This window comes from Macaca thibetana, chromosome X (assembly GCF_024542745.1).
Source record: "Macaca thibetana thibetana isolate TM-01 chromosome X, ASM2454274v1, whole genome shotgun sequence".
Taxonomy (NCBI): Eukaryota; Metazoa; Chordata; class Mammalia; order Primates; family Cercopithecidae; genus Macaca; species Macaca thibetana.
In genome coordinates, this window is record NC_065598.1 from 139,380,778 (window position 1) to 139,403,207 (window position 22,430).

Below are 22,430 nucleotides of genomic sequence, written 5' to 3' on the forward strand. Positions count from 1 at the left end.
CTTCTTTGTTTTAAAACTGTGTCATATTAGTCATACTGATTTGATGTGGCTCACGAAGAAATATCACACACCCTGAGATGTATAAGAATGAGGTGGGGACTTGGATTAGTCAAATATTTTAGTAAGGTCACTTTTATACCCAATGTTCATAGGTAAAATAGGACTCGACCAGTGTAAGATAAGATATGATAAGCTTTATTTCTGGAATTCAAAGGAAGTCACTGAAGCAAAACTGACTGTGAGATGTAAAAGCCATTGCCAAGGATAGTGAAGTACAAATGTTACTTTTTATTTATTTATTTAAGCTCAATAGATGCAAATGAGTAGTGCCTGATAAATAAGAAAGAAAGGTCAACTTTTGATAAGGGGAATATCTCAAGTGAGTCGCTTTTAAGACATTCAACCTTTACTTCTGTTAGCCTTAGTGGATATGGTCCTCTACATCCTTCCTGCCACCTTGCATATTGGCTCTTGTTAAAAAAAAAAAAAAAAAAACCACCACATTCCACTGATATACCATTAAGTCAAAGAACAGTAGATATAACTGCTTCCGTGTGAGCCAAACTCAGAGAGCTGGGAAAGTAGTTGAACTTTTTTAGGGGTCAGAAGGGTACCACTAATTTGATCCAGAAGATACTAGGTACTGGGGGAAAGGAGGCCCTTCACTCCTCGAAAATACAGCACTCAGAGGGAAGAACTGGCAACAGGAACTTGGTCACAGGGAAATCCAGGAAGTGGTAAGGGGAGTTTTCTGGAGGATAGATGGAGCACAATTTAAAAACAAAAAATAGAACCAAAAACCAATAGGTAATGTACAACCAAAAAGAGAGCCCAGAGAGCCATCTAGATGCAGGAATTTGGCATGAAGGTCAGGGTTGGGGTTAGGATTCAGGGACCGGGGTCCAGACCTCTGTGTGTGTTTGTGTGTGTGGGGGGGGGGGGGGGGGGCGGGTGGTGGGAACATGCAAAGATTGAGTGAACAAAATCTTTTCTAGGTGACAGGAATTAACCAGCTCACCAAGGCTGGAAACGGTCAGCATAAGAGCAGAGATCAATGGTAAAAGGCATCCTGATTGTGGAAGTACTAAGTACTAGAGCCACACTACCTGAGTTCAAATCCCAGCTCCAACACTTACCAGTTGTATGATCTCAGGGAAGTTACATATACTCTCGGTGCCTCAGTTTCCTCATCTGTAAGAGGAAGAATCAAAGTATTCCTATCATAGAATTTTAGTGAGGATCAAATTAGTTTATATATCTTTAAATGTTATACATATTTGTAAAAGTTCCTGGCATAGATGCTCTATGTGGATTTATTACTATATGCAGCTTCCCAAAATACCTGAGCAAAGACAGACTAAGACAGAATCTGCAAATACGGGTCAGAAGAATCCAGGGTTCCTTCCTCCACCAAACCAGTCTCCTGCCTTTCAGTTTCCTGAACAAGTTTTCCATGATCAATGTCAGTTGTCTGTGATATAGTTTGATTATTTGTCCCTTCCAAATCTCGTGTTGAAATGTAACTCCCAATGTTGGAAATGGGGCCAAGCGGGATGTGTTTGAGTCATGGGGGTGGATCCCTCAAGAATCGCTTGATACTCTCCCTATATGAATGTGTTCACAAGAGACTTGGTTGTTAAAAAGAGCCTATCACCTCCCTCCTCTTTCTTTCTCCTTCTCTTGCCAAGTGACATGCAGGCTCCCCTTGTCTTCTGCCACGAATAAAAGCTTCCTGAGGCCTCGCCAAAAGCAGACGCGGTTGCCATGTTTCTTGTACAGCCTGCATAACTATGAGCCAAAAAACCTTTTTTAAACAATAAATTACTCAGCATCAGGTATTCCTTAAAGCAATGCAAAGCAAACTAATTAAGTCTGCATGTTACTCCATTATGTCTTCTATCATGGTATGTCCTTTTTCGAACAATGCATTATTGAGTAGACCTGTTTGGTACCTCCTGATGGGGCATGTGCTCAAGTTATAGGAACTAGAAGGTGCATGGTGCTCTTTATTAACCAGGAGCTTGGTGAACAGAATGTTTATAATGGTCCAAAAATGACATTAACACAGTTGTCCTGCTTCTCTGGGTTTCCCTAAAGCCAGTGTCAAGTAAAGTTATGTCTTGGAAATTAACCTCTAGAATGTATGAGGAAGAGACAAGGCAGTGAGGTCAAGCAGCCCCCAAATACAAACAGGCCACAGGTGAGTTACAATGAAAATAATCCAACCAAAACTGAATCCAGTATAGTTTTGAAGAATTTACCTAAATGGTGAGAACAGTCTCTCTCTTTTCAAACTTTTTTTGACTTGTTTGAAGCAAGTCTCAAAATGCAAACAGGGAGCTCAGGAATGATTACTGGAGGGCTCTGACAGCATCAGCGAGCCAGAGGTAGACATTTCAGGGTCTGCTGTGTTGGTTGACTCTTTTGCTACCAGATGTTAATAGAGAGGTAAAACATTAAAAAAAAAACATGTATGACCCCTTGTCACATCAATTTTATATATGTGTGTGATAAATCACCATTGTGTTGCCAGGTGAAAGACAGTATATACTAAGTATGCAAATGCAATTTATATTAGAAAAGAATAAGCTGTGCTTGATTAAATAAATCTAATGATCAGTACTATACTTTATTTGTAAACTTACCAGTAATACATATTTTTGTTTATAAGGCTATGTCCTTTATACAATTTTATGAATACCAGAATGTATTATTGAACTATTTTATTGAGCAGTTACTATATTCAGGATAGCATATACATATATATTTTTTAAAATCAATACAGAAATAACTGCCAGCAATCTGGAAGTATTATCACAGGCCTTGTCTTGTGGGACACTACAAAAGTTAGCCATTTCCGCCTATCAAACAACAATTTAGCAAAATTGCATTCATATTGTAAGACACTGAAATATCAATGAGCTCTAAATACCACTAAACTTACATCAAGATAGATAAACACTACCATCCTGCCAATTTTACTTATTTTCTTCATCCTCAAGAAGCTGTCATCGAGGCCATGTTCATGTGTTTTGAAATAACCACAGTTGAAGAGAGACTTATTTATTGTTCTAGGTGCATTCTTAGGGCCAATTCCTGTGAATTAGTACTCAGTGCCAAAGCAGAATGAGTAATGAAATACCTATCCCAATAGGTAGCGAGCAATCTAAGAGTAAGAGCCGTGTCTTATCTGTTTTGACTGGCTTAGAGTCTAGCAGTTACTTAGAGTAAGAGACAGTGAATGTATATTAAGACCAAGGCACTTGTTATGGCTGAATTGTGGCCCCCTCAACCCAAAGTTTATTATTTATGTTGAAGTCCTAACCCCTAGTATTTCAGAATGTGACCATATATGGAGACAGAAGCTTTACAGATACAATTAAGTTAAACTTAGGTCATTAGTGTGGACCCTAATACAATAAGACTGATGTCCTTATAAGACTAGATTAGGACATAGACACACACAGAGGGAATATCATGTGAAGACACATGGAGAAGGTGACCATCTACTGGCCAAAGAGAGAGGTTCTCAAATGAACCAACCCCACTGACACCTTGATTTCAGACTTCTAGCCTCCAGAAATGTGAGGAAAATAATTTCCGTTATTTAAGTCACCTAGTCTGTGGTACTTTGTTATAGCAGCCTCAGCAAACTAATACAGCACTTCCTGCGGCTGGTGGTGTGTTCCATTTTCTCAGTTTCAGTGAGCTTTCTCTAAACTTTCTTTTTTCATCTAATATAGGCATTGCCTTGCCTTTTCTCTCATGGAAACCCACTAGTTGCTGTTTGCACTAACTTAGGAAATCTCACCTTAATTTTTCCCTGTGGTATTTATCCACCCTCTTGTCCCACTTCCAGTAAAATTCTTTATTTGGCTCTTGATCCACCATTTTCCAAAACTTTCTGTTCTTAAAATACCTAGCTTGAAAGCCCTAAGCCTTCAGGCTTATTCCCATCCTTTGGAAGGAGAAAGGTAACTGGTATTTGTGGAGTATACTTCCTATAGCAAAGCATTCTTCTAGGCCTCCCATACTCCTCTCACCTCATACTCCTCTAAAGTCAGTGTGATACCCTCAGCCATTCTGGGTTTTCTTGTAATCTTCTCATGTTCAGCTCTCTGCTCTTGACATTACTGCTTTGCTAGAAAGAGGGATCCTAGGGGTCACCACAGTGCTTTTTATTCAGGTTTTTAAATATAGAATGTTAAATAAACCTGTAATAATTGAGCGGAAGGGACTTGATGCTATTTAGAAACTGATTTGGTTAATTCAATCTTCTAAGTAAGTATGCACAAGTAAGATATTGTAAAACTGTCCTGAATGGTATTGCCTAGGTTTTCTTCTATGGTTTGTATGGTTTTAGGTCTTACGTTTAAGTCTTTAATCCATCTTGAGTTAATTTTTGTATAAGGTATAAGGCAGGGGTCCAGTTTCAGTTTTCTGCATATGGCTAGCCAGTTTTCCCAACACCATTTATTAAATAGGGAATCCTTTCCCTGTTGCTTGTTTTTGACAGATTTGTCAAAGATCAGATGGTTGTAGATGTGTGGTTTTATTTCTGAGGCCTCTGTTCTGTTTCATTGGTTTATATATCTGTTTTGGCACCAGTAGCAAGTTGTTTTGGTTACTGTAGCCTTGTAGTATCGTTTGAAGTCAAGTAGCGTGATGCCTCCAGCTTTGTTCTTTTTGCTTAGGGTTGTCTTGGCTATATGGGCTCTTTTTTGGTTCCATATGAAATTTAAAGTAGTTTTTTTCTAATTCTGTGAAGAAAGGCAATGGTAGCTTGATGGGGATAGCATTGAATCTATAAATTACCTTGGGCAGTATGGCCATTTTCATGATATTGATTCTTCCTATTCATGAGCATGGAATGTTTTTCCATTTGTTTGTGTCCTCTCTTATTTCCTTGAGCAGTGGCTTGTAGTTCTCCTTGAAGAGGTCCTTCACATCCCTTGGAAGTTGGATTCCTAGGTATTTTATTCTCTTTGTAGCAATTGTGAATGGGAGTTCACTTATGATTTGGCTCTCTGTTTGTCTGTTATTGGTGTATAGGAATGCTTGTGATTTTTGCACATTGATTTTGTATCCTGAGACTTTGCTGAAGTTGCTTATCAGCTTAAGGAGGTTTTGGGCTGAGACGATGGGGTTTTCTAAATATACAATCATGTCACCTGTAGACAGAGACAATTTGACCTCCTCTCTTCCTATTTGAATACCATTTATTTCTTTCTCTTGCCTGGTTGCCCTGGCCAGAACTTCCAATACTATGTTGAATAGGAGTGGTGACAGAGAGCATCCTTGCATTGTGCCGGTTTTCAAAGGGAATGCTTCCAACTTTTGCCCATTCAGTATGATATTGGCTGTGGGTTTGTCAGAAATAGCTCTTATTATTTTGATATACATTCCATCAATACTTAGTTTATTGAGAGTTTTTTGGCATGAAGGGCTGTTGAATTTTATCGAAGGCCTTTTCTGCATCTATTGAGATAATCATGTGGTTTTTGTCCTTGGTTCTGTTTATGTGATGAATTACGTTTATTGATTTGCATATGCTGAACCAGCCTTTCATCCCAGGGATTAAGCTGACTTGATCATGGTGGATAAGCTTTTTGATGTGCTGCTGGATTCAGTTTGCCAGTATTTTGTTGAGGTTATTCACATCAATGTTCATCAGGCATATTGGCCTGAAATTTTCTTTTTTTTGTTGTGTCCCTGGCAGGTTTTGGTATCAGCATGATGCCGGCCTCATAAAATGAGTTAGGGAGGAGTCCCTCTTTTTCTATTGTTTGGAATAGTTTCAGAAGGAATGGTACCAGCTCCTGTTTGTACCTCTGGCAGAATTCAGCTGTGAATCTGTCTGGTCCTGGGCTTTTTTTGGTTGGTAGGCTGCTAATTACAACCTCAACTGCTTGGTAGGCTATTAATTACTTGTTGGTCTATTCAGGGATTTGACTTCTTCCTGGTTTAGTTCTTCCCGGTTTATTCTCTGATGGTAGTTTGTATTTCTGTGGGATCAGTGGTGATATTCCCTTTATCAATTTTTATTGGGTCTACTTGATTCTTCTCTCTTTTCTTCATTTGCCTGGCTAGTGGTCTATTTTGTTAATCTTTACAAAGAACCAGCTCCTGGGCCAGGCGTGGTGGCTCATGCCTGTAATTCCAGCACTTTGGGAGGCCGAGGCAGGCAGATCACCTGAGGTCGAGAGTTCGAGACCAGCCTGACCAACATGGAGTAACCCCGTCTCTACTAAAAATACAAAATTAGCCAGGTGTAGCGGTGCGTGCCTGTAATCCTAGCTACTCAGGAGACTGAGGCAGGAGAATTGCTTGAACCCGGGAGGTGGAGGTTGTAGTGGCCGAGATTGCACCATTGTACTCCAGCCTGGGCAACAAGAGCGAAACTCTGTCTCAAAAAAAAAAAAAAAAAAACCAGCTTCTGGATTCATTAACTTTTTGAAGGGTTTTTTGTGTCTCTATTCCTTCAGTTCTTAATTATCTTCGTTATTTCTTGACTTCTTAGTTATTTCTTGACTTTTGCTAGCTTTTGAATTTGTTTGCTCTTGCTTCTCTAGTTCTGTTAATTGTGATGTTAGGGTGTTGATTTTAGATCTTTCCCACTTTCTCCTGTGGGTATTTAGTGCTATAAATTTCCCTGTAAACACTGCTTTAGCTGTGCCCCAGAGATTCTGGTATGTTGTGTCTTTGTTCTCATTGGTTTCAAAGAACTTCTTTATTTCTGCCTTAATTTTGTTTTTTACCCAGTAGTCATTCAGGAGCAGGTTGGTCAGTTTCCATGTAGTGGTGCAGTTTTGAGTGAGTTTCTTAATCCTGAGTTGTAATTTGATTGCACTGTGTTCTGAGAAACTGCTATGATTTGCATTCTTTTGCATATGCTGAGGAGTGTTTTACTTCCAATTATGTGGTCAATTTTAGAATAAGCGTGATGTGGTGCTGAGAAAATATATATTCTGTTGATTTGGGGTGGAGAGTTATGTAGATGTCTATTAGGGCCACTTGGTTCAGAGCTGAGTTCAAGTCCTGAATATCCTTGTTAATTTTCTGGCTTTTTGATTTGTCTAATATTGACAGTGGGGTGTTAAAGTCTCCCACTGTTATTGTGTGGGAGTCTAAGTCTCTTTCTGGGTTCCTAAGAACTTGCTTTATGAATCTTAGGTCCCTAAGAACTTGCTGGGTGCTACTGTATTGGGTGCATATATATTTAGGATATTTAGCTCTTCTTGTTGCATTAATCCCTTTACCATTATATAATGCCTTTCTTTGTCTTTTTTTTATCTTTGTTGGTTTAAAGTCTTTTATCAGAGACTAGGATTGCAACCCCTGCTTTTTTTTCCTTTTTTATTTGCTTGGTAAATATTCCTCCATCCCCTTATTTTGAGCCTATGTGTGCCTTTGCACATGAGATTGGTCTCCTGAATATAGCATACTGATGGGTCTTGATTCTTTATTCAATTTGCCAGTCTGTGTCTTTTAATTGGTGCATTTTGGTGTACCTGAAAGTGACAGGGAGAATGGAACGAAGTTGGAAAACACTCTTAAGGATATTATACATGAGAACTTCCCCAACCTAGCAAGACAGGCCAACATTCAAATTCAGGAAATACAGAGAATGCCACAAAGATAATCCTCGAGAAGAGCAACCCCAAGACACATAATTGCCCGATTCACCAAGGTTGAAATGAAGGAAGAAATATTAAGGGCAGCCAGAGAGAAAGGTTGGGTTACCCACAAATGGAAGCCCATCAAACTAACAGCGGATCTCTCTGCAGAAACCCTATAAGCCAGAAGAGAGTGGGGGCCAATATTCAACATTCTTAAAGAATTTTCAACCCAGAATTTCATATCCAGCCAAACTAAGCTTCAAAAGCAAAGGAGAAATAAAATCCTTTACAGACAAGCAAATGCTGAGAGATTTTGTCACCACCAGGCCTACCTTACAGGAGCTCCTGAAGGAAGCACTAAATATGGAAAGGAAAAACTGGTACCAGCTACTGCAAAAACATACCAAATTGTAAAGACCATCGACACTATGTAGAAACTGCATCAACTGACGGGCAAAATCACCAGCTAGCATCATAATGACAGGATCAAATACACATATAACAATATTAACCTTAAATGGGAGACTTGACTTTTTAAAAATTCTACAATTATTCCATTTTACTACACTGGCTGCTCAGACAGGAATATTTTTATCACTTAGCATTTGCTGAATATCTTCCTATGTGTGAATTACTGGGCAACATGCCAAACGAAAGATAAGTCGATAAGTTACACCTGGGTTGACAGCAGGTAGAGAATACAGAGGAGAAAAGCTGTTCAGTTGTTCAATGTGTGAGTGCACTTCTAGTTGTATAGGCAAAATATATAAATGTCTGTAGTCACAGCCAGCCTAAGCAGGGTGACTCCAAAAGAGGTTATTGCACTGTCATTTAAAATTAAAATTTAATAAGTTATATTCAACATTAGTTGAAAACATTCATAAATCTAATGAATCATCTAATTAAATATTGTATATGCAAGAGCATGGAGCAGATTGAGAGAAAACTTTAAGAAAGTTATTTTTATGTTTAAATGTAATTAGTAAGTAATGTTTTAAAAACAAAACCCTCTTGAATTTTATGAAGCCTTTTTTCTAAACCAGAAAATGTTCTTTCATAAACCATCCCTCATTTTCAGGAATTACATGTTTATTTTTGCTTTTGATTGTAAGTAGTCAGCTAAATTACAATTTACACCAGTCTCTTTTTTGTCAGTCTAAGCAAGCCCAATTTCATGCAGAATGATTATACATCTATATTGTCAATTACTCTGTTGTGCTATGATGCCAAAATTATTCTAGGTTAGAAGACACTATCATGAGAAAAAAACTGCGTCTTTGTTATCAGGAAGTGACATCTGGTTTCATTTATAATTTCTCTTAATATGCTTTTTGGTATTGTGTGGTAAACTTACCTTTTACCCCTTTGGGGGATCTCATAATGAGATATATAAGTTGATATGTCAGCTAGCTATCAGCTCAATATTTAACATGAAGTAGAAAACTCAATTTGAAATTTGACAGGTAATTTGCTGTACAAGTTCATGAAGTACAAGTTTGGAAGTACATAATCTATATCAACCTGGATTTGAAACACAGCTCCTTACCCTCCACTCAACGAGCCTCTAGTTAATTTGTAATTTTGGTAACCACAGAACATCAAACACCATCTTTCCAAGTAGCAGGCAAACTGTGGCACAAACAATCAAATAGCCCCAAGTGCTTGAGAGAGTTAATTTAGTTCAAATGAAAGAGCTTCAGATTTCCAAAGGCAGAAATTAAGGGTTTAGCTGTATAGTAACATTTTTTTATTTATTCGGCCAGGTGGTGATGTGTACACAAGTCATTGCTGAATTATTCTGTTCATCAGTTTCATATTCTTTAACTAACAAATCCGTCTCCTTGAGGTTAATGAATATAATAATTTCTTGTAAAAATAATAAGTTAAATTCAGTAACATAACAAATCCAGGCAATGAAAACATATTACCCAAATGCTTTCATCCAGGATTTGTCGTTATCCCCCACATTCTCAAAGAGTGAAGTATTTATTTAGGTCCACAGAATTTTGCTTGTAAAACAAGGTTAGCTCACTTTCCTCCCTGTACTAGCCTGAGGCTACAACTCTATTTCACTCATTTTCTTACATTGCTTAACATATATCAGCTGGTCAAGGGTAAACTTTAGTTGTCTTCTAATTCAGCTATTCCTCAGTTCCTTCTAAATTCCGCCAGCAGCTGTGTTATTCCTAAGGGGAAAAATCATGTTAAAGATGAAAAATTACTTTGGAAGATGCGAATAATGGCCTGAAATATAGCATAGAACATTCTTGTACCCATTCTAAGTCTGATGAAGAAAATCACTGGACTTTTCTTTCCCTTTCCAGAGCAAAATGTGGCTCTGAAAAACTAAAGGAATGAAACAGAGGGAAATAATTCATCCAGCTCTGTGTAACCAGAAATGGGAAAAGAACCATAGAAGAAAATCTGATTAATAAGAACTCTCAATAAAGAATTTCAAGGTTGCACAAAACTGGAGATGCTGCTCTTAGTCAAATACATGTCAGCTTTTGTATGTAATAATGTATAGTAAACTAAAATGTATTTATCCATATAGATGGTTCATTTGATTACAACTCCAAACAGAAAAATACCCTATTGCTTCAGAATAATGCCTATACAGAAATAAAAATACTGAAGCATTATTTGCTGGTAGATGTACAGAGGTTAGAATATGGGAATATATAAAGTAGTTAACTTGCGGCCGGGCACGGTGGCTCACCCCTGTAATCCCAACACTTTGGAGGCCGAGGGGGGTGGATCACCTGAGGTCGGGAGTTCGAGAGCAGCCTGACCAACATGGAAAAACCCCGTCTCTACTAAAAATACAAAAAATCAGCCAGGCCTGGTGGCATATGACTGTAATCCCAGCTACTCGGGAGGCTGAGGCAGGAGAATCGCTTGATCCCAGGAGGTGGAGGTTGCGGTGAGCTGAGATCGCACCATTGCCCTCCAGCCTGGGCAACATGAGCGAAACTCTGTCTCAAAAAAGAGTGAAACTCCATCTCAAAAAAGAAAAAAAAAAAAAAAAAAAAGAAAGAAAAAAATAAAAAAGAAAGTAGTTAACTTGCACTAATTAGGCTCACACATGAATATCTATTCGACTTTCAGAAACTTGGAGGTTCAGAGGACAAAGGCATAAGTGTCGATTAATGTGAAATGTGATAACATATTTCAAAGAACTTTATAAATGTAAATTGCTATAGAAATGCAATTTGTTACTATTGATTTGTATTTAGCATGTGGTAAATCAATTTATGAAACATCAAATAAGCATACATTTATATTCATATATATGTATACGTGCACATACACACATACATAAATACATGTATTTTTTTCTGAGATACAAAATACGCTGTTAATATTTGAGAAAAATGCTCATGTAAAAATCTGTGTGCCCTAAAAATGCAGCATAATTTGTAAGGGCAGAGAAGAATATGGGATAGGGGAGGGCATAGCAAAGGCTTTTATTATATGGTAATATTTATTTCTTCAGCTAGGTGATGTGTACACAGATAATTACTGTATTATTTCTTTGTCCAGTTTGTCATTTTTTTAACTAATAGATACAATTATTTTAAAGATAAAGAGTAATCCATTCTAAATGTTTATAGATATTTGTGAGAGAGAAAAAAAACTATAAAAGAAAACATTTATCTGCTGCTCAACTACAGAACAAAATATGCACACATACTTTTGCATATGCATGCACACACACACACACGCACATACACACACACACACACACACACCCCGCAGCATGGTCTAATGAGATCAGAAACTTTGAAATTCTGTTTATGGCTCTACCACATCTGAGACACTTGATCTGATACAAATCACCTAATTTCGCTGAAGTCCAGTCACTTGCCTGAAGGTGACATTTTTAATACCTAGAGAAGCCACTGTGAGTATAGTACAAAGTAGGCAAAAGCAATTTATAGATTGAAGACCACTATACCGTAGTCAAATGTTATGAATTAGTAGTAAGGGCAATATGTGTTGAGGTGAGGATGAAAATCTTTCTTGCCTATTCAGTCTTTATGTTGAATACCTTTGTAGCCTAAAATCGAATTAGAAGTTGCATACATACACACATAAGGAAAATAAAAGATATTTCTTGTTTGAAATGGTCTTATCTTTCAAGGTGATGCCTTCTATGCGTGTGGGTAGAAGAGTGGACAGAACAGTGATTACCTGTGTTTAAGAATGGCGTATGAGGGCATATGCTATCTAAATCAGATGCCAAAGTCATACTAGAGGGAGGCAGGACTCAACCTGTAGATCACATATTTTACTAAATTTGATTAAATTCTCAACTTATATTTTCTCATATTTTATGCACATTTCCAATCTTTAAAGTATGCGAGTGTCTTACATTGTGCATTTTGGAGATGCAGAGATGAGTTCAGAAAAAAACAAGTATAATGTCAAGATGAGGAACATCTACAACCTCCTCAATTTCGGCCACCACCACTTCTCGCACAGCATAGTGCAATAGCCTTCCAACCTCTCTCCCTGCTTTTGTCTTTTTCCTACTATTTTCTACACAGTGGCCAGACAGATTATCAAATGTAGTGTTTCCTAAAGTATGTTCCTCACCCATCAACATCAAAGTCACCTGACATACCTTATTAAATAGTGCAGATTATCAAACCCCACCTCAGATCATCTGTTTTCATTGGTCTGAGGTTGAATCTAAGTGTTTCAGTGATACCCTAGGTGACTTCGATATCACTGACATTTAAAACAACTAAGGTAGGAGGTATATCACAATGCCACTCCTCTGCTCAAAACCTTCCAACTGGCTTCCACTCTCGCTCTTGAAAGGCCAAAAGAGACATCATGGTTTACAAGGCTCTTCTTGACTTATCTGACGCCATCTTTTACCAAACGACTCCACCTTGCTTACCGCCTCAACCATTGTGGCCTTCTTGCTCTTCTTAAACTGCTCTTGCCATGGTGCCTTTGTACTTACTTTTTGCTATGTTGGGAATGTTGCTTTTCTTCTATGTTCTGAAGCTCATCCCTTCGTTCTTTTCAGATCCTGGATCAAAGATCACTTCATCTCAGAGAGGCCTTCCTTGACTATCCAATGTTGACTAGAATCCCCTTCCCTGTCTTTATTTTTATTCATATAAAGTACCATAACATGACATATACTTGTTTGTCTTCTCTCGCTTCAATTCAGGCTGTGTGACAGAACGAATATGTCCTGTTTGTTATCCACATTGCCTAGCGCAGTGTTTAGTGCCTAGCAGGCCACTAATAAACATTTGTGAAGGTAATTAAAAAACCTGAAGCTTTACTCTTTCAGCTGTTTCCTGCTCCTTGCATGCTTTCTCCCTGCTTTACCTTTCTTTCTTGTAATCTCCTTCTTCCTGTTCTCTCTCACTATCCTGTATTCTTCCTTCCTCCTGCATTCTCCTTCCTTTCTTTAGATACCCTGCCCTTCTATTTTCTCTGGTATGTACTCTTCCTCAATTCCAAACCTTTCTCTACCATGCACTCTCCTTCTTTCCCCTCCTCTTGTATTACTCATCTATCATGCAATCTCTCTCTTCTCTTTCATTCTGGCAATCTCCCTCCTTTCATGCTCTGTCTGAATTTTTTAATTTCCTCCTTCCTCCCTCCCTCCCACCAGTATTCTCTCTCCATCGTAGTTGATCTCAGCCTAGGTGTTTCTGTCTCCCACCCCGGTCTGGAGACATTTCTGATTTTCACAACTAGGAAGAGTACTGTTACTTACATCAATTGGATCAAAACTAGAGATTCTGCTCTATATCATACAATGTGTTAAGTCACTCCCCCACAGCAAAGAAAAATCTGGAGCAAAATGTGAGGAGTGCTGAATTTAAGACACTCTGATTTTCAGATTACCACACCACACTTAACTTTTCTGACTCCACACGTTTATATACATTTATAGTGAATATATATATATTTAGTGAATATATATTTAGTGAATATATATATATACACACACACACATATATATTCACTAAAAGCTATTTTTTAAGCTCTGAAAATTGTGAGAAGTTTGAGTATATTAACCCTTGTAGATTTCCAAAGTCAGGTCAATTTGCAAGCAGTATCAAAATGAGCATCATAAAGCCTATCATCTTAAAACGTAAAAAAATAAGAAAAATACTTTTAACATATCAATTTGATTTTTATCCCAAACCAATCAGCATTGTCAAAATCCTAAAGTCAGACCAAAAATTGGATCTGTATAGATTTTGTAGGTTATGATATACTTAAGAATTGTTAAAACTCTAGATGCTGTGAAAAATTTGAGCATATTGACTTCAAAGTTTTCAAGCTGGGCCCAATTTGCAATTTTACTATCAAGTATTCTCACGATTAGACATGAACTCACTAAAGAAATACATTACGGATACATCTAATCACAGGTCACAAATAAACTTTTAGGTGAAAAAGCAATGTTTTTCGCTGAAGGCATTTTAAAAGTGTGTTATCTCTTATCTTTTTGATTTTAATATCTTTAAGAGCCTCAGAAAAATTTTTGAATTCCTTCTTTATGAAGAAGCTGAGGTTTTCAGGATAGTAAGAAATCCTCACCGTTTTATATAAAATAAATGTCAAGTTGGATACGGACACATCTTGTTGGTTTTTACCACTTATCCTAATCAATTTAATATCACTTCCAGCGTGTCACAGCACTGAATAAACAATATGATAATTGGAATTCCTCTGCTCCTTGAATTAGTAAGCAAATTACAGTGCATATCAATCATGCATAATGAGTCTGAAGCATGGTTTGATTACATTTCATTTGCATAAGAATTTTCTATAATTTTAAAAAACTGATCATTTTTAATTCAGAATAGATTTAAATGCCACACAACTGCTGCTCTCCTCTTGAAATGCAAAGCAACCTTCTTACATAATACAAAAATGCTAATCAAATTTTTAAAGCAGAACCTGGCTTGTTAATGAGTTTTCACCTTTCTACATCCTGTCAAATCTCATTACATTGTCACCTTTTTGGGTTCACAATTGGAATACACATTGATGTGGCTCAATTCTAATTGTAACATCATGTTGCTGCACTTACAAGGGAAACATCTTTTAAATAATTCTTGTATTGTTCAATTTGAAGGGTAACTTCCTCTTTTTGCATCCCGTAGTTTGTAAAACCCCTACTATTTACATAAATATTGATGCAAATATAGTCCCTGATAAGTCAAAAGTCTAAAGCATAAAAATGAAACAAACAGGAAACAGCAGACAAATAAATATAGATTTTGGAGTTAAATTATAATGATGTAGAATGCAGTAATAAAAACAGCTTATTAAATAAAACTATTTAGAAATATAACTCATTAGGGAGATATCACATTAAAATAACTACTCATAAAATATTTCAGAGGAAAGCCAATTTTTGGATTTTCATATGTGTATTTCCTACAGGAGTCAACAATTTTAAAGATGAAAAAAACTTTAAAGATTTTAAAGCATGTGAAAGATACTTACATCTTTTAAAAGAACATTTCTAAGAGTAGACCTTAGAACCCAAGAAAAGGTGTAGGACAAGTGACTTATTTTTAAAACATACCATGTACTATGTAAAATTTTTCAATGTTTAGTAGGATACAAAGAATCAGTTATATGAGAGAAGCCAGCAACAAGAGAAAAAAAAAAGTGAATTTAGTAATTTAGTTGCACAATAAACTCTTAGAGAAACCACCTACCAGTACATTGGCTAGAAACAACAGTTCCTAATAGATCTTATTACTACATATTAAATTTTCTATTCTATGCAAGGAAAAAATATATATTGTCAATTATGATAACTTGTTCTTAAATTTTAATTTCTATCTTTTATGAGTAAATAGTGTACATATTTATAGGTTACATGAGATATTTTGATACAGGTGTGCAATGTGCAATACGTGATAATCACATCAAGGTAAATGAAGTATCTTGCATTTATCCTATGTGTTACTAACAATCCAATTCTACTCTTTTAGTTATTTCAAAAGGTACTATTAAGTTATTTTTGACTATAGTCACCCTGTTGTGCCAGCAAATACTAGGTCTTATTCACGGTAACTTTTATTCCTCTAGAGGAACTGAAAAATTTCCATGGAGAAAAATCAGCATGGTAAAAGAGTTTATTGAATCATTGTGAGGCATGCGTCCATCAGTAAACTCCTGGTTTAGAAGCTATCATGGAGGGAGGTGGAGCAAGATGGCAGAATGGAAAGTTCCACCAATCACCCCACCCCCTTAAAAATCACGAAGTTAACAACTACCTACATAGGAAAAAACACTTCCATGAGAACCGAAAATCAGGTGAGCACCCACAGTACCTGGTTTTAACTTCATATGGCTAAAAGAGGCACTGAAGAGATAGAAAAAAACAGTCCTGAATCACCAATACTGCCCCTCCTCCACACCCAGCAGCCACAGCATGGTGCTGAGAGCATCTCTAGGCACTGCCGGCAGAAAGAACCAGCAATTGTGAGGTTAAAAACTCAGTGTTGTTCTGTTAGAGCAGAAAGGAAAACCAGAACAAACAGCTGAGGCCCACCCACAGATGGAGCATTTAAAGAGGTTTCAGCCACAGGAGTTTACCCATCCCCAGGGCCCCAACTAGGGTGACAGCAAACATCGCCACCAAGGGCCCAAGTGTTCTTGGTCTCTAAGTAAACTCGAAAGGCAGCCTAGGCAATAAGAACTGGAACTAGTAGGTGAGTCCTAGGGCTGAACTAGATCCAGTAGGCTGGGATAGGGGTTGCAGCAAGTTACATACTGACAAACCAGCTGGTGCAGCCAAGAGAATGCTGGCATCACTCCTCCCCCAACCCCATACTGCACAGTTCATGGCTCCAAAAGCCATGACTGTCATGTCATCTGTCTGAGAAGTAAAGAGGGAAGAGCAGGAAGGCTTTTTTTTTTTTTTTTTTTTTTTTTTTTTTTTGACAACAGCCAACCACAGCAGAATAGGGAACTGGTCAGATAAAAGAGGACCCTGTTCCAGGCCCTAGCTCCCAGACATCATTCCTAGACACACCCTGGGCCAAGAAAAGACCCACTTCCTTGAAGAAAAGAACCTAGTGCTGGAAGTATTCATCACCTGCGAACTGAAGAGCCTGTGGTACTGAATAATGACAAGGATACCCAGGTACTATGAGATTTGCTGGCTTCAGGTAAGACTCGGCACAATACCAGCTGTGGTGTCTGTGGGACAAAACTTGTGCTTGAGCAAAGGAGAAGGAAAAGTAAAGAAGACTTTTTCTTGCACCTGAGGTGCCAACACTGCTAGAGGGGTTATAGTACTAAGCAGGCTCTTGGGGTCCCCGATTCCAGGACTTAACTATGGATGGTATTCTGGGCCTACATTTGGCAAGAAGAGAGCCCACTGTCCTAAAGGGTGAGTCCCAGACCAAGTAGCATTCACCACAAGCTGACTTAAGAGACTTTAGGCCTTAAAGGAGCATTGGTGTAGTCTGGTAGTACTCCTCATGGTCAAGGGTGGCAGTGGCTATGGGGTAAAACTCCTGTGCCCTTGAAAAGGGGGAGAATGAATGGGAAAAACTGCATCTTGTGATGAGCGCCAGTTCAACTGCAAAACCAGAGAATACCAAGTAGACTTCTAAGGTTTTTTACTCTACTCTCTGTCTCCCAGATGTAACTTCCGGACCCACCCAAGGCCTGGGAGACTTCATCACCCTGATGGGAGGAACACACGTCTGGCTGGATTTGCTACCCACTGACTATACAGCCCCAGGGCCTCGAGCAAACATATGGAGCAGTGAGGGAGTGATTAGAGCACAACTTGGGTTAGACTCAGTTCTGTGCTGGTTTCAGATCTTACCCAGCACAGTCGTAGTGGTGGGTGGCAACTGGGGTACTTGATTACTCCACCCTCAGCCTAAGGTGGCTCAGAACAGAGAAAAAGACTATATTTGTGAGAAAGTAATAAAAGAGAATAAGAAATTGTTCCTGGTAATCCAGAGAATTCTCTCAGATTTTGTCCAAGACCATCAAAGTGGTACCTTTATGAGTCTGCAAGAACCACAGCAGAAGCAGCTTAGATGACAACACCTAAGTCCTTTCAAATAACTGGAAACCTTCCAAAGAAGGTTTTTTGTAGCTATCTGCTACAAAAAAGGCCAGAGAGTGAAGACAACAATAATGACCTAACTCTTCAATGCCCAGACAGTGAACAACATTTAATAGCATCTACACCATCCAGGAAAACATGATCTTAACAAATGAACTAAATAAGGCACCAGGGACCAATCCTGGAGAAACAGAGGTGTGTGATCTTTCAGACAAAGAATTCAAAATAACTGTCCTGAGAAAACTCAACAATATTCAAGATAACACATAAAAGAAATTCAAGATTGTATTAGATTAATTCATGAAAGAGATTAAAATAATGCAAAAGAATCAAGCATAAATTCTGCAAAAAAGCAACTGGCATACTGAAGAATGTATTAGAGCTCTTTAACAGCAGAATGAATCCAGCAAAAGAGAGAATCATTGAGCTTGAGGACAGGCTACTTGAAAATACACAGTCAGAGACAAAAGAAAAAAAAAAAACAATAAAAAACAATGAAGCATGCCTCCAGGATTTAGAAAATAGCCTCAAAGGGCAATTCTAATAGTTATTGGCCTTATAAAGGAGGCAGAGAAAGAGATAGAGGTAGAAAGTTTACTCAAATAAATAATAGCAAAGAACTTTCCAATCCTAGAGAAATACATCAATATCAAAGAAGAAAGTTATAGAACATCAAGCAGATTTAACCTAAAGAAGACTAACTCAAGGCATTTTATGATCAAACCCAAAGGTCAAGGCAAAGTAAGGATCCTAAAACCAGCAAGAGAAAAGAAACAATAACATACAATTAAGCTCCAATACATCTAGCAGAAGAATTTTAAGTAGAAACCTTACAGGCCAAGAGAAAGTGACACAACAAATTTGAAGTGCTGAAGAAAAAAACTAATTACCTTGGAATAGTATATCTGCTGAAAATATCCCTCAAACATGAAGGAGAAATACTTTCCCAGGTAAACAAAAGGTGAGGGATTTCATTAATACCAGAACCATCCTAAAAGAAATGCTAAAGATAGTATATCAAACAGAAAGAAAAGGACATTAATGAGCAATAAAAAATCACCTGAGGGTACAAAACTTAATGGTAATAGTGAGTACACAGAAAAACAGAATATTTTATCACTGTAACTGTGATGTGTAAACTACTCTTACACTAAATAAAAAGATTAAACGACGAACTAATCAAATATAATAACTACAAAAACATTTCAAAACACAGTAAATTTACTTATAAATAGGAATGACAAAAGGTAAAATAGCAGGGGGATGAAGTTAACATGAGGCTTATTAGTTTTCCTTTTGCGTGCTTTTTGTTTACACAAAAGGCATTAAGTTGTTATCAGGTTAAAATAATGGGTTATAAGTTAATATTTGCACACCTCATAGGAACTTCAAATCAAAAAACAGACAATGGATACACATTAAATAAAAAGCAAGAAACTAAATTGCATCACCAGATAAAATTGTTTTCACAAGAGGAAGACAGAAATGAGACTGAAAATAACAGGGTGGAGAAATATATTCCATGCCAATGGTAAACAAAAAACAGCAGGAGTCATTATACTTATAACAGACACAACAGATTCGAACACAAAAACTATATGAAGAGACAAAGTCACTATATAATGACAAAAGTGTCAATTCAGCAGAGGAAATAAAAATTTAATTATATATGCACTCAATACCAGAGCATCCAGATATATAAAGGAGATATTATCAGAACTAAAGAGGGAGATAGGCCCCAATACAATAATATATGAAGACTTCAACAGCTAAGTTTCAACATCGGACATATTTCCAGACAGAAAAACAGAAAAAAATCAGCCTTAATCTGCACTGTATATCAAATGGATTTAGTAGATATTTAGAGAACATTTTATCCAAGAGTTACAGAATACACATTCATTTTCTTAGTCCAAAGACTATTCTCAAGAATAGACCATGTTAAGTCACAAAACAAATCTTAAAACATAGAAAAAAGTTAAAATAATATCAAGTATCTTCTCTGACCACAATGGAATAAAACTTGAAATTAATAACAGGAAGAATTTTAGAAGCTATACAAACACATGAAAATTAAACAACATGTTCCTGAATGACTAGTGGGTAAATGAAGAAATTGAGAAGAAAATTGAAAAATTTTTTGAAACAAAGGATAATGAAAATACAACATATCATAACCTATGGGATACAGCAAAAACAGTACTCAGAGAGAAACTTATAGCTATAAGTTCCTACATCAAAAAAGGGCAAAAACTTCAAATAATCTAACAATGTACCTTAAAGAAACAGAAAAGCAAGAACAAATCAAACCCAATATTAGTAGACAAAAAATATAAATATCAGACCACAGATAAATAAAACAGAAACAAGAAAACATGAAAGATCCAAAAACCAAAAAGTTGCCTTTTTGACAGGAAAGAACAAAATTGACAAACCTTTAACCAGACTAAGAAAAAAAGAGATCGGAATAACTAAAATCAGAAATGAAAAATGAGACAATACAGCTGATATGCAGAAAATATAAGAATTATTAGTGACTACTGTGAGTATATGTGAATACATTGGAAAATCTAGAATAAATGGACAAATTCCTAGGTATAGACAACCTGCCATGACAGAACCAGAAAGAAATGCAAAATGTGAACAGACCAATGACAAGTAACAAGATCAAAGCCATAAGTAAACATCATACAGTAAAGAAAAACCTGGGACCTAATGGCTTCACTACCGAATTTTACCAAACATTTAAAGAAGAACTAATACCAATCCTACTGAAGCAATTCCAAAAAAATAGATGAGGAGGAAATACTTCCAAACTCATTCTACATGGCCAGTATTACCCTGACACTGAAACCAGACAAAGACACATCAAAAATAGAAATCTAAAGGCCAATATATCTGATGAATATTGATGCCAAAATCCTAAACCAAATACTAGCAAACCAAATTCAACAATACTTTAGTAACTTTATTCATCAAGACAAAGAGGAATTTATCCCTGAGATGCAAGGATGGTTTAATATATGCAAATAGATCAATGCAATATATCATATCAATTGATGCTGAAAAAGTATCCGATAAAATTTAACATCCATTTATGATATAAATCATCAAAAACCTGGGTATAGAAGGAACATATGCAACATAATCAAAACCCTACATGACAGACTCACAGCTAGTATCATAGTGATTGGAATAAAAAACTAGAAGTCTTTTCTCTAAGGTCTGGAAGATGACAAGAATGCCCATTGTCACCACTGTTTTTCAACATAGTACTGGAAGTGCTAGCTAGAGTATTCAGACAAGAGAATGATATAAAAGTGTATTAGTCTGTTTTCACATTGCTATAAAGATCTACCTGAGACTGGGTAATTTATAAAGAAAAGCAGCTTAATTGCCTCACAGTTCCACAGCCTGGACAAGAAGCATGGCAGAGGAGGCCTCTGGAAATTTACAACCATGGCTGAAGATGAAGGGAAAGCTGGTACATCCTACATGGCTGAAGCAGGAGGTAGACAGAGTGAGGGGATGTTGCTACACACATTTAAACAACCAGATCTCATGAGAATTCATTGCAGATGATATGATATTATATTTGGAAAAACCTAAAACTCCACAAGGAAACTCTTAAAACTTATAAACAAATCGAGTTAAGTTGTGGGATACTAAACATACATAAATCACCAGTATTTCTATACACCAACAGTGAACAATGTGAAAAAGAAGTAAAAGGAGTAATCCAATTTATAATAGCCATACCGGTTTTCCGGACCTGGCCGAGCAGGAGGCGCCATCATGGGAGTTGACATCCGCCACAACAAGGATCCAAAGGTTCCAGGCAAGGAGCCCAACAGCCAGGATATCTACCTGAGGCTGTTGGTCAAGTTGTACAGGTTTCTGGCCAGAAGAACCAATTCCACATTCAACCAGGTTGTGCTGAAGAGGTTGTTTATGAGTGGCACCAACCGGCCGCCTCTGTCCCTTTCCCGGATGATCCGGAACATGAAGCTTCCTGGCCGGGAAAACAAAATGGCCGTGGTTGTGGGGACCATAACAGATGACGTGCGGGTTCAGGAGGTGCTCAAACTGAAGGTATGTTTGCGCGTAACCAGCCGGCCCGCAGCCGCATCCTCAGGGCAGGGGGCAAGATCCTCACTTTCGACCAGCTGGCCCTGGACTCCCCCAAGGGCTGCGGCACTGTCCTGCTCTCCGGTCCTCGCAAGGGCCGAGAGGTGTACCGGCATTTGGGCAAGGCCCCAGGAACCGTGCACAGCCACACCAAACCCTAAGTCCGCTCCAAGGGCTGGAAGTTCGAGCGTGCCAGAGGCCGACGGGCCAGCCGAGGCTACAAGAACTAACCTTGGATCCTACCCTCTTATTAAAAAGATTTTGAATGCTGAAAAAAAAAAAAAAAAATAGCCATACAGAAAATTAAATACCTAGAAATTAACCAAAGATGTGAAATATCTCTCTGATGGAAACAAAGAAAATTAAAGAGGACACAAAAAAGTGGAAAAAATTCTATGCTAATGGATTGGAAGAATCAATAATGTTAAAAAGGTCCATATTACCCAAAGGAATCTACACATTCAATGCATGAAATCTCCATCAAAATACCATTACCATTCTTCAAAGAAATAGAAAAAACAATTCTAAAATGAATGTGAAACCACAGAAGACTCAGAATAGTCAAAGCTATCCAAGGCAAAAAGAACAAAACT

General features: G+C 37.5%; 1 pseudogene across 1 annotated transcript; it reads left to right on the plus strand.

Annotated features, from left to right (window-relative positions):
- The first annotated feature begins 21,475 nt into the window (after window positions 1–21,475).
- LOC126946873 (60S ribosomal protein L18-like) lies at window positions 21,476–22,105 on the plus strand (annotated as a pseudogene). Its single transcript, XR_007722791.1, has one exon. The product of XR_007722791.1 is annotated as a 60S ribosomal protein L18-like (transcript).
- Window positions 22,106–22,430: the final 325 nt, after the last annotated feature.